Consider the following 12,806-nt stretch of genomic DNA (forward strand, 5'->3'; position numbering starts at 1 on the left):
CCTTTGGGCAAGATTAGAAAAAAATCAAGTTGGCAGTGGTACATCCGCATTTTTATAGGAAGACACATTCTCAAAATATGCCCAGGTGAAACCTGGGAAACTTTCACAAAGTTAAAACATCTATTTGTTCAGCCTTTTAATTAGAGTGTAGAATAGAAATTCTTACACAAGGCTTAAACCTTCTCAAAAGTGACCATGTCAGCTACAAATGACTTTCTCAGCATGGATGGTCTCGTTATTGAAGGGCAAATCATATACAAGAGTCTTACAAATTGTATTCCTGAATTGAGCTGGTATGCTCATAATGTAAGAGTAGAGAAAGTCACTTTGCCTGACATACAGCTGTCTTTTTATGGTAATAAAAACCTCAGAATGTACCTAATTTAATTATAGGAATCTTTCATAATGTTAATATTTTTTTTTTTTTTGCGGATTGAGTGCAAATGTTGTACTTCGGTGTGTGTGGGGTATAAAACGAGGCTTCCTAAAAGAAGCTGGTGAATCCTTTGTTCAGGAATACAGAAGGAGAATTTGATAGTCATTCACTAGCTGTTTTTGTGAGAAAATAAATCTTAAAAAGGAAGCTTGTGACGCAGTACCGTCTGATAGATTTCACTGTGCCACTTCTACGAGGCTTTTTGTGGGGGAACATCCACCCTACATACATTATACCTGTCACATCACTGTAGATATGGTGCAACATGGCGCATTATTTATGCCGCTGCAGTCCCTCCACATGCACATTTATCTTCTGTCCCTGTCCTGTAGTCCCTGACTGAAATGCAGTGGCATGTGTCTTTCTCACCTAAGAGAAGCAGAGTGTGTCTGCCCATTCCAACTCTGTTAACCCTTGCAACAAAGCATACCTCAGACTGTGAGGCTCAGTGACAGTATTTTGTTTTAATTGCTTTCTTATTAAATCACAACGTTTGACATTACACAACCATTACATAGAAAACTGCTGCTGTGTGACTGTCCTAATCACATACCACAGTGCCCCTGGAAGGAGGAGGCTCTGGGCAGTGAGTCTTTAGCCCATCCATTAAAGGTCTCTGAAACACAGAGTGCTCCCTCTAGGCCTGCAGCCCCTTGGGCAGAGAGCAAGGAGGTTAGTTTGAAGGAATGAAGACCAGGCAGATATTCTGCCAATCCACAAAGCCATACGCAGTCATCCTTTATGAATGTCTCAACACTCACTTTTGTCTTGTCTACACATCCCAAACTATAATACGTACTTTGATGCAGATATAGGGAACACATCAGCTTACCAGCTGAAGGGTTTTCAATAGGTGAAAAGCTATAATGTTTGTGCTAAAAAGTCTTATGACAATTACATTATCCCCTTGCTTAAAAGCCTGCATATATTACCGTTACAGGAAAGAGTTAACTTTAAGATTTGTTGTTTAACATTCACTTGCTCACATCACATGATATCTGTCACTGTAGAAGAGTTCACTAACCTTGCTCTTACTCAACTCTGATTGGGTAGCGTATTAAGCAAAGTATATGGAAGAGCCCTTCACAAGGAGGGACTAGTATTGTTTTGCCCTAGACTCAATAGATTTGAATGCCTTGATTTCAGATGAACAAAGAAGGTGGCTCTTGAAGGAGAATTGGTACTTTGAACTTATTTGGCACATGATTTCAGTTGTGGCAGTTCAGAGTTTAAATTTAGTTTTGCTCACTTAATAATATCAATGAAGAAACTTAGGTGGTGTACGTGCAGCTCTGTGCTTTCTTTGAGTTATGTTTCTGCTGCATCAGACAAATGTACTACTTACATTATTGTTGCTAGGTCTGGTGGCTTAGTGGACTAATGTGCCCACTGTAGGAGCCTGTGTTTGACCTCATGGTCACAGGTTCAAATCCCAGTTGGTCTACTCAGCCTTTTATCCTTCTGAGGTTGATAAAGTGAATATCATTCAATAGGTAACAATAAACATTTGTTATTCACCGCCAAGACGCCATCTGCATGCATGTGCGCTTTACAAATACACGTCTTGATATTAGCGCGTTGCAGATGAACGATCCCAGAGATGGTTAATTCAGATGCATTATAGTAAAGCTATCCCTTCAGGTACAGCTCTTGGATTACAGGCTTGCAATGCATTCCCCACTCAAAACATAATAACCCAGCCTTTTCCTAGGACAGCATGGCTTAACTTCAGATAAAATAGCCATGCAGGGCACATAGGCAGTGTAGGTATCTTTGTTGCTGCAATTCTCAGATATATGATGCGGTTACACAGAATAAAAACACTGCAGGGCAATGGATCATGTATTTTGTCTATCATTCTGAGAAATACAAAAAAGAACAAAATACAGCTCACCCAGAGTCAATAGTAGTAAAAAATATAAAATAAGTCCTTAATGATAGAATTAGTGTGAAATGCTGGCTAGATCTTTAGAATAAGGGTCACTTAGGAGATATTTCCTTGAAATGTATCTGTGCCACCATGCTCTTCCAACTAAAGGTTGATATTTACGGCTGTATTGTTACAAGGTTACTGATAACACTCAGTGTCATCTTTGAATCAGTATGTGCACAGTTTGCTATTTTAAAGTGCAGTCAGGTGAATTATTTTGCCAAGCAAACTATTATAATTTCACCCCAATATTTCTGTCCATTTAAAAGAAAATAGTAAATAGGAAACGAAATTACGAAAGACACTTTCTCTGCTTTGACGAGCTCTTCCTTTCAGCTATTACCTATACTGAGGCAAAGGGTCTCAACTGTTTACATAGTGCAGAGATGATTAAGGTTGGAGTTCAACTTAACTGTGTACCTCTTTTATAAATAAGTTTTTAATTCTAAACAGTGTAAAGGCTTGTTGGTGGTTACGTCCCTGTGAATGAATACACACCTGGGAGACCCCTCTGTGTTACCACCATTCACTTCCCAGGATTGAGAATTCTGAGTGATCACTGCATTTTAAACCCTTTCGTTTGGGAGAAAGCAGGATTCGCAGGGCTGCCCTGGGGGATGGGACGTCTGCCCGATCACTATAGATTTGCTAATGCCACCCTTTGTCTAGGTGTGTGTGCACCCCCTTGCAGGAGAAAGGCTCCCCCTAAAGCAGTCACTGCCAGGTTACCAGCTCCGACCTTAGCTTTGTTATGGACCAGTGCTTACTCCTGCGATGGGCCTCATTTATGAAAAGTGATGCATCGCTACGTGAAAACAGCGATGCGTCACTTTTCATTGTACCCTCCTTGCGACACCAATGATGCGTCATATTTACAGTATGACGCATCATTGCGCAAGGAGTTACAGATACGTCTGTATTTCGGACGTATCTGTAGGCGCAAAAGTGACGCATTGCTGGAGCGTGTCACAAAAGTGAAGCAACTCCAGCAATGGGTCCTTTCACATGGGGCCAGCCCATGACGCATTTGTGTCCTAGAAGTGGCGCAGTGAAATCTTATAGATTTCACTGCGTCACTTCCATGACCATTTCTTGCATCAAAACGCCCCCCTTGTATACATTATACCTGGCGCAGGTATAATGTGGTGCAGGGGTTTACAAAGGGACGCATCTACCTAGATGCGTCACTTTGTAAATATGGTGCAACAAGGCACATTTTTTACGCTGCTGGTGCGTCACAAAAAGTGACGCACCATCGGCGTAAAAGTGACGCACGGCCTCATAAATGAGGCCCCTTAAGTATAACAATACACACATGTTTATTTAAGCAACATATTTCAAAATTATAATCTAAGCACTTGGTAAAAATGCTTACAACTCTTGCCGTTTTACTCTGTCGTCTATTATAAGTCATAGTACAAAAAAAACAAAAGAAAAATGGTTTGTATTTTATTCCGATTGTGTATATTCAGGGAAAGGTCAGATCAGACAAAATAAGTTATTCTTAACAAGTGAGGTTCTCTGAATTAAAAACGTGTTTGTCTATTGGACAAGATTAATTACAACTGAGTAATTTGTCATTTTCAGCTTTGTATTGATCCTTTTAAATCGTAAGTGGATTTATATAGCGTTTAATACCAGGAAGAGCTGTTGAGGAATAAATCAAGTAGATTCAACATCACTCTACAAGGCATTACACAAGTCCCAGCATTCACTACATCACAGGGGAGCTCCTACCTCTTTTAGGACCCCATCAAACTTTTTAGGGTGCTTATTCTGACCAAGGTCAAGAATATCAATGAATTTGGAAGACTTAGGGGGCGTCCCTAACATTCTGTGGGATGGGGAGGGGGGGAGGGCATAATTTTACTTTACACCACTGTCACTCTCAGCTTTATTTTCAAGTCTCCATAAACTGAAATAGTAATGGGAACCTTTCACACCCCTAATCAGCCCAAAAGGTATGTGTGATGAAATATCGATGTAAGTTAATTAGAACAGTGATCTGGTTCAATAGCAAGGTAGCAGACAGACACAGTGCTCGGTTGCCCCAGTGTTTCTTTAGCACTCTCCACACCCATTATGTAAAAGGACCTATATATACTGATTTTTTAAAGTAGACAAGTATTGACAAAGACAATATCCGTGGCATGTGTGCAGTGACAAGGCTTTCTTTGTGCATGCACGAACATTTGCAAAAAAGGGATATTTGGAGGGGCGTGGCTAAGATGGCCAAAATGGTAGATGTGTGAACCTGGACTTCTCGCCGGACGAATTAAATTCTGCCATAGTCCATCCGGAAGCCTGATCCGCGCACTATCCATACTTCTGCGGCAGTGGAGGATTCTTACCGGAGTCTTATTCTGAGATGACTCCCCTCCAATAGAGGACTGGGGCCTGGTGGCAGCCCACAGCCTGATCGAGGAGCAGAGACCTGTAGCTACTGACCAGAGCCTGAGATGTGCGCCGGCTGTGCCCAGTTGAGCACAGCAGTCTGGGGTGTTGACCCAACATGTCAGTCCGCCCAGCACATAATGGCAAATTTGTAAACAAACTCAGACATTTTACCTATAAATTCAACTGTGGGCCCTCGTCAGCAGCAGACTGGACTACAGCAACACACTCTACGCAGGAATCCCAGCCAAACACCTACGACGACTACAACGCATCCAAAACGCCTCCGCCCGACTGATCGTCAACATCCCCCGCCGCAGCCACATCACCCCCTACCTGAGAGACCTACACTGGCACCCCGTCGACAAGAGGATCACCTTCAAGCTCCTCACCCACGCACACAAAGCACTCCACAACACAGGACCAGCCTACCTGAATAGCAGACTCAGCTTCTACACCCCCACCGCCAGCTCCACTCCGCCAGCCTCGCCCTCACCGCTGTCCCCCGCATCCAACGAACGACCTCCCATGGCAGATCCTTCTCCTACCTCGCCGCCAAGACCTGGAACACCCTCCCTACCCACCTACGGCAGACCCAAGACCTACTCGCCTTCAGAAGACTCCTCAAGACCTGGCTCTTCGAGCAGTAGCGGCACCCCCTCCCCTCAGCGCCTTGAGACCCTCACGGGTGAGTAGCGCGCTTTACAAGTACTCTGATGATTGATTGTGAAAAAGCTAAACAAATTCAAAGCGTTTTGCAGTCTGTGCTGTTCAAAAACACTTCCTCTCTAATGCAGCAGTACAGGAAACTATTTTAAGGTTTAGGTTGCGTGCTGATTTATTGGGGCTCAAGGGAAATTTTATGTTTTTGGGTAAGTATCGGTTTTAGATGATAAGGGAGTTTTCAGGGTTTAGGGTCGATGTGTGTTTTTGAATGGTGAGATATTTTTCGGGTTTAGGGTGGGTATGGATTTTGGGTGGAAATTGAGTTTTTCAGGTTTTTGGTGGTTATGAGTGTTTGGGTGATAAGGTATTTTTTAGGGTATAGGGTGGGTATGGGTTTTTGGGTGGCATGTGAATTTTTAGTGTTTACCGTGGGTATTGGTATTTGGGTGGCAAGGGATTTCTTTAAATTTAGGGTGGGTATGGGTATTGGGTGGTAAGAGATTTGTTTCGGGTTAGGGTGGCAAAGGAATTTAAGGGTTTAGCGTGGGTATGGGTTTTTGGGTGGCAAGGGAATTTTTATAGTTTAGGGTGGGTGTTTTTATTGGCAAGGGAATGTCTAGGAGTTAGGATGCGTATGGGTTATTGGATGGCAACATAATTTTTAGTGTTTTTTGACTTGTCTATTTCTTTTGCGCCGGTTAACGAATCTTCACAAAATGTTCCAAAAAAGTGTGCTGGTGATTCCAGCTGTGCATGTAAAATTTCGGGGGAATAGAAAAAGGCAGAGGTAAAAAAGAGCTTTTCCCCATGTTCTTGTGGAATTACCACCCATTAAAATCGGGTTTGATGTAGGAACATCAGCCCACTCATGATCAAACGGGGTAAAATTCCATGCTGGAATTCCATGTCTACGTGACTCATAATCAGGGTTGCCATAGGTATTGTAACTAAAAATGTTGTGGTGAATCTCTGTTATACACCTAGAGGACAGGTGCGGATTGGCCCTTACACACTGGTGTGGTGGTCCAATGTTGGGGAAAGGCGAATAGATTCTTGGGGTGGACGGGATCCCTGACAGGTAGGATTCCCCTGCGGATTGGGGAGCAATTGAGTGAAGTGACTCAATTGAAGGGCTTTAGGGGCTAGCAGCTCATTGGAATAGACTACTTGGGAGACGTGTGAAGGGGGGATGCCCCCCTCTCCTTTGAATATCTACAGAAAGAATATGATCTCCAGGATTTGCAGCGTTATCATTATCTATGCCTTGTCCATGCCATGCGTTCTCATGTTCGTGGGGGCGCATCCATTCCGGAGTATTCCCCATGGAGGATCGTTTACTCCTGGATCCCATTCTTGAAAAGCCCATATCCACGATATACCGGAAGTTTATAAATAACATGCCCGATCCATTAGTGTAATTAAGGGCGACCTGGGAGCGAGATCTAGGCCCCCCTGGATGACGACAATTGGCAGGACGCCCTGCAGAGTCCCCAGGAGATTGCGATCTGTGTTAGGTTACGGCTGATACAGCTCAAAATTCTTCACCGGGTGTACTACCCTCGGACCCTACTGCATTCCTGGGGTGGGTGTCAGTATGTCTTGTGCGCGCGCGGGTGTGGGGGGGAAGGATCCTTCTACCACATACTGTGGGATTGCCCGGAGATTGTCCCTTATTGGACCAAAATCACTGATATAATGGCAGAGGTGGTGGGCTCCCCGGTTCCGAAGGAGCCTAGATGGTTACTCTGAATGATTAAAGGGCCCACTGATTGGGCCAGGTATGAGGAACTCTGGCTGGCAGTAGGAGTTGCAAAGCAGAACATTTCCAGGGCATGCGGGGTGTCGGCCCCTCCACAGTTGGACCAATGGGAGCGGGACCTGGATTGGTTTCAGAGGGTAGAGGAAACCATTTACAAAAGTAGGGGGTGCCCGAAAAAGTGCAAGAAGATTTGGGGGCCCTGGAGAAGATACAGGGGAATGGGGGTGGTCTAGGGTAATGGTTCTTACACTGGGCGTTCTGTTAATGATCGAAAGTGACTATCCCATGCATTGAACACTCCTTATTTGTTTGATGCAATGCGACCAATGGATTGACATGTCAAATGAAAGGAGCACTGTAATAAAGAGTTAAAAAAAATGTTTTTGGTGTGGTGCTATCCATAAACCCCATTATTCCAATAGTGGATGCAGCAAGAGTTACTTCTCATTCTGGAATTTATTGGGCCACTCATAATGAGTGTATTAAAGTATTCTAAAAAAACACCTTTTTTGTTTTAACCCTTTCGATGCTGATGACGAGCTCAGCTCGTCATCACCCACGGGTGTCGTGTGCTGATGACGAGCTGAGCTCGTCATAGAAGCAGCAAAATTGAAATTTGCAGCACAGGGCAAAAATCCCCACAGCAGCCATGTGGTTAAAACATTCACCATGGTATAGCTTTTGATTCAAGACTACCCAGTGTTTCAATGACAGCCAGCGATTATTATTTTTGCCAAGGGAACATTGCACCTCGTTCACAGGACACTGGGACAGCAGTCCTTTTCTGATGTGCAGGGTGGCCCAGTAGTCGGCTGTCAGTTAATAACAAAAGTACACATGAGGCCCCATAACCAAAATTGTGCCACCTGCAAACTCTTTGAAATGACCAACTGAGCAAATATGTGTTAACGGAGATTTCATATTCTGCTGCTCCAATATGATAAAACGTCAGAGCAGAATATCTAAAAGGAGCTTTTACATTACTGTTGAACATTCCCCCATCCCCCAAATGAATAGGGTAAACACATACCTGCATGCCAGGCTTTGAAAACTCTAGAAAAGTTCAAGAGAAAAATTCAACTTTATGTTGTTAAGAATATTATGTGCGATACAAGCATTTTCTGGATATTATGTTGTTAGAAACATCTATTTTCATATACATTTACGCATTACACGAGGATATAACATTATGAAAATAACAAATGTGATATACTAAATAAAATAACTCAAACTATTAAAATTCAGATAATGCATACAAACCATAAAATGTATGGTGTAACCAGGGATAATATCCTAAAAAAACAGCTTCACATATCTGTATGCCATACATTAAATACCAGGGGCCTCATTGACAACTTTTTGGTGCAAGGCAGTGCTGCAAGGCTTGTGGCTGTGCTGGCCTGCATCAAAAGAAAAGGGCATGAATGTGCAGTATGTAGGAGTTATGGTGCATTCCTGTACTCTTTCACTGCACTGGCACACAAATGGCTGCCTTGTGCCGATGCATGCACCCTTACACCATGATGCAGGGGTTTGTGCGTTGTAAGAATTATTATTTTTGTGCAAGAAGATATACCTCCCTGCACAAAAACAATCAATGGAAGTGTTTTGCTCTTTCTATGTGGCCTGTTCTTTATGCCACCACTGAGGAGGCATATGGTTTGACGCATTCTCAGATTTACGTTATGTTGTCAACTTTGGAATGTGTCAAAACGGCCACCAAAACGCCCAAGGCACCCCTCCCTGATACAGGCTGAGGCAACGCAGCAACCTGCGCTGTCTTACACCATATCTAAGAGGCCATTAAAAGCCATGCAGGATAGCATTGCTAGCCTTGTAGATATTGGTTTGCACTCTGCGCCCCTGGAGCATAAAAAAAAATGACACTCCAGTGGCCCACATGGTTTGTAAATAAGCCCCCGATTCTTAGTTGCCGTTTAACTCATGAAACCATGTTATGCAATATCGCAAAAACTCGGTACCAGCGATCTCTTACAGTAAAGCTGAAAATAGATGCCAAAAATCCTAGTTCCATGATTAGAATGTACCAAATGGATCAGGTCCCATGGTAGTGGGTGACTACTGGGAAGTATTCATGATAGATACTGAAATTTACCACCACTTTTTTAAAACTTGCAACTATTTCAATAAATTTGGAGACTAGTTGCTCATTTTCTAAACTTGTCTAAAAGGTTGCAGGAGCGAGTAGGCAATGCTTACTTCAGAAGATTTTCAAGAAATTAGAAGTTAAAAACACTATGAATAATAATCACACACAAACTCAGTCTCGGACTGCATTATATTTTTTAACATGGCCTGATTTAGAGGAGGGGATTTAGAATAAAAACCTCAAAATGCACCATAGTAGCTATGTGACTCATAGTATCCGTGCTGCCCAGTAAACATTTTCTGATGTATCAGCTCAGACCGTGTCTCTCTACTCATACAAAGTGTCCTGCAACGTAAAATGTAAAGTTGACCATCCTAAACACCATACTTGTAAAAGTGCAGAATTCTTTAAAAGTTTGAGAACAGCACAAGTTCAATGACTGTCCTGTTGGATACATCTAATTTGGCTTTTTTTCATGCCTTTTAGAATTCCAAAACTTGATTTGAAAGCTTATTGAAAACAGTGTCCAGTTACATGTACAGCATGTGTTTAGGTCTATAGCCATCCATCGATGCAGTTGCCCATGTTTTAAGTTGCCTAGTGGGCAGCGCACAGATCCTTTTCAGTGCATTATAGGTGATGTACTTTTGACAGAACAATATTTGATGTGGAAAGACCAGTAAACGGAAATATGTTTTACTAAAAGAAATGCTGCTCGTGGAGTGTTCATGTAAAGGGGTCAGTTTATGACAGATGGCAACATTTAATTACTGAAAAGGCCCCACTCCAAAAAAACACATTTGGCATGCCGTCATCATTTGTGCATAAACTCGTGAAACACTCATTTATTTAAGCCAGAGTTACTGACATTGTCACTGCTGCTAGAAAAACCGGCTCCACTTTGAAATGAGATACATTAATTTTGTAGGACATCTGCTTCCGTAGCAAGTTTGTGTTTTTTAATGTAAGTCAAAAATAAGGTGACATAACTGTAGAAGCCTCCTTGATGTCATGCTGGTGGGCTGTGCTTTGGTCCAGAAGTCTGCAATCCACCTACAGACATTTGCCTAAAAAATGTAAAGCGCCCGTGTACCTTCGGGTCACGCTATATAAAGCTGCAAACATTAACTTGGGCGAGAAGGAGGAAGGGGCTCGGCTGGAGCTGGGAGTGTCGAGACCCAGGCACTTTGTCATGCAGAGCGCCCCTGGCAGTGACCCATTCACACCTGCTGCTCCTCAGCCTCAGACTGACAAAAGACGCATTCCCCTGCAGATCGTCAGGAGGGGGAGGGGTGCGGCACAGGATGGGACCCAGGTGAAGTTCATTCTTTTGCAGGGACCGACGGCGAGAGGGTGCTTTAATTTTCAGAACTGGGAGAAGTGGCATTTGAGCACGCTACAAGCTCACTTCGAAATCCATTGCAAAAATTGAAAGTAAGCCATTTTTAGGAAAATAAACACAAGTCTACACCTAGAAAAAGCACACGCGTTTAAAATCTGTAACTATTTTATTAAATGATACAATCTATATACTCCTTTATTAAAAAGATTATGTTTCTGAAAAATATGTACTGCTTTTGCTTTAGTCGTGATATTTCCATGATTTGAATTGTATCTGTAAAACGTCTGTATATAAACGTTTTCCATTACGCATTGTAGGACTGGTTTCTGGATGTAGGTTTATAGAAAGGCTTTGCTTTTTGATTTGGAAGATTAGCCCTTAGAAGCTGGAATATCAAGCATTTTCGTTTTACTCTTTATATTTTCTAGCTTGTAGTTTAGCTTTTCAGATTTTGAACTACAAGCCTCAGAATGCAACAAATGAAATATAACACAAGGAAAGTCTGCTAATGGATAACTTGGTCGCTCATAATCCACATACTTCTCACTCTAGAATACCAAAAAGATGCTGTATTTGGTTAAATTAACCCATTTTAGCTAGGAATGAGCACGGGTTGGCAGATCACACCATTAAACTCTCAATCAATCAATAAATGCTTAGTCAAATTTAACACAAAAATACGTAAAGCAGTAAAATCACCAAAAATACAGGGGCAGATTTACAAGAAAGTGACACATCTGTACAGATGCGTTACTTTCCCGGTGCAACCCTGAGAAACCCTTGCGCCACCATGGATGTGCCGTATTTACAATACGGCACACCATGGCGCAAGGATTGACAAATGCGTAAAAAATTCTGACGCATCTTTTGGGTCAAAATTCACGCAATGCTGGAGTCGTGTCGCAAGCATGACGCAACTCCAGCAAAGCATTTTGAGGCCTATTCCCACTAGCAGGTGTAAGGTTTTGACGCAGTGGCGTCCTAGAAGTGATGCTGTGAAATCTTGTACAAGGCTTTCATGCGTTGGAACGCCCACCCTGCATACATTAAACCTGATGCAGGTATGAGGTGATGCAGGGCTTTCCATCATGACAAATCTCCGTAGATGCGTCAAATTGTAAATTGGCCGCATTTTTTACACCGCCACTGCTTCACAAAAGTGACGCTACGCCAGCGCAAAAATGTCGCAAGGGGCCTGTAAATCTGCCCCAATGTATTTTTGTTACATTAAACTCTCAAAGTATCCCATTCAAGGAAAGAGTAGGCCGGGGTCACTGTCTCCTATGTCTGAAACTAATGTTCATTAGATGCAAAAGCAAGTATCTATGACAATTTTTTTTTCACTCGCAGGCCATTAGAGATACGAAACAAAACAAATCAGTTACAAAAAATATATATTTTACTGTTTGACTCGTAGCTCCTACATATTTTCTTACATTTAAAGTGTCATTAGGCTCTGAGGGCATTAAAACAGTTGTACATTTATTTATTTATAAAGTTTAAAAGAGATTACACTAATTTCGTAATCCAGCAGTCCCGTGCTGATTTGAGCTCTTTCTACTATCTAAGTTGCAATACTTCTCTCTTCTATCTCAAATTGTGTACTTGTGGAAATGATTCTAGCCACATGAATGTCTAACACAAACTCCTCCCTAATTGCAAGCTTACCTCTTCATGTAACTTTTGTAGCATGCACAAAATGTACTTTCCCAACTTTGTCCTACTCGGCAAAACCCAGGATTTACATGTCAACCCCAGTCAAATCCTTAAAGGACTCTTGCATGACCTTTTAAGCACCCACCCTCCTGCCTCACTCTCCCCAGCCAACCCTTGGCTAACACAGTTGTTGATGACCAGTCAGCTATGGGCCCTATACTCTCCTTCACTATAAGCAACAGGAAAGTTCCCTCTTATCTTCTTGTGAGAGGATGAACCTTCGTCATAGCTTGCTTCATGACAGTCTAATGCTACCTGTATATGGACACCAATCAAGACTTGACTGCCTCCTTCCTCATCACTATCTTCCATGCTGTGTCAGTGTTTAAGGGCTGCCTGTCCCAATCAGCAGATTTCTTATGTGTGCCTGTTGGCATCCTATCTGCCTCCCTCAGGATGGCAAAGACTCCAAAGATGAGAGCAACCGTAACCCATAGATATCCATAGGTTCTC

Source organism: Lissotriton vulgaris, chromosome 6 (genome assembly GCF_964263255.1).
Source record: "Lissotriton vulgaris chromosome 6, aLisVul1.2, whole genome shotgun sequence".
NCBI lineage: Eukaryota > Metazoa > Chordata > Amphibia > Caudata > Salamandridae > Lissotriton > Lissotriton vulgaris.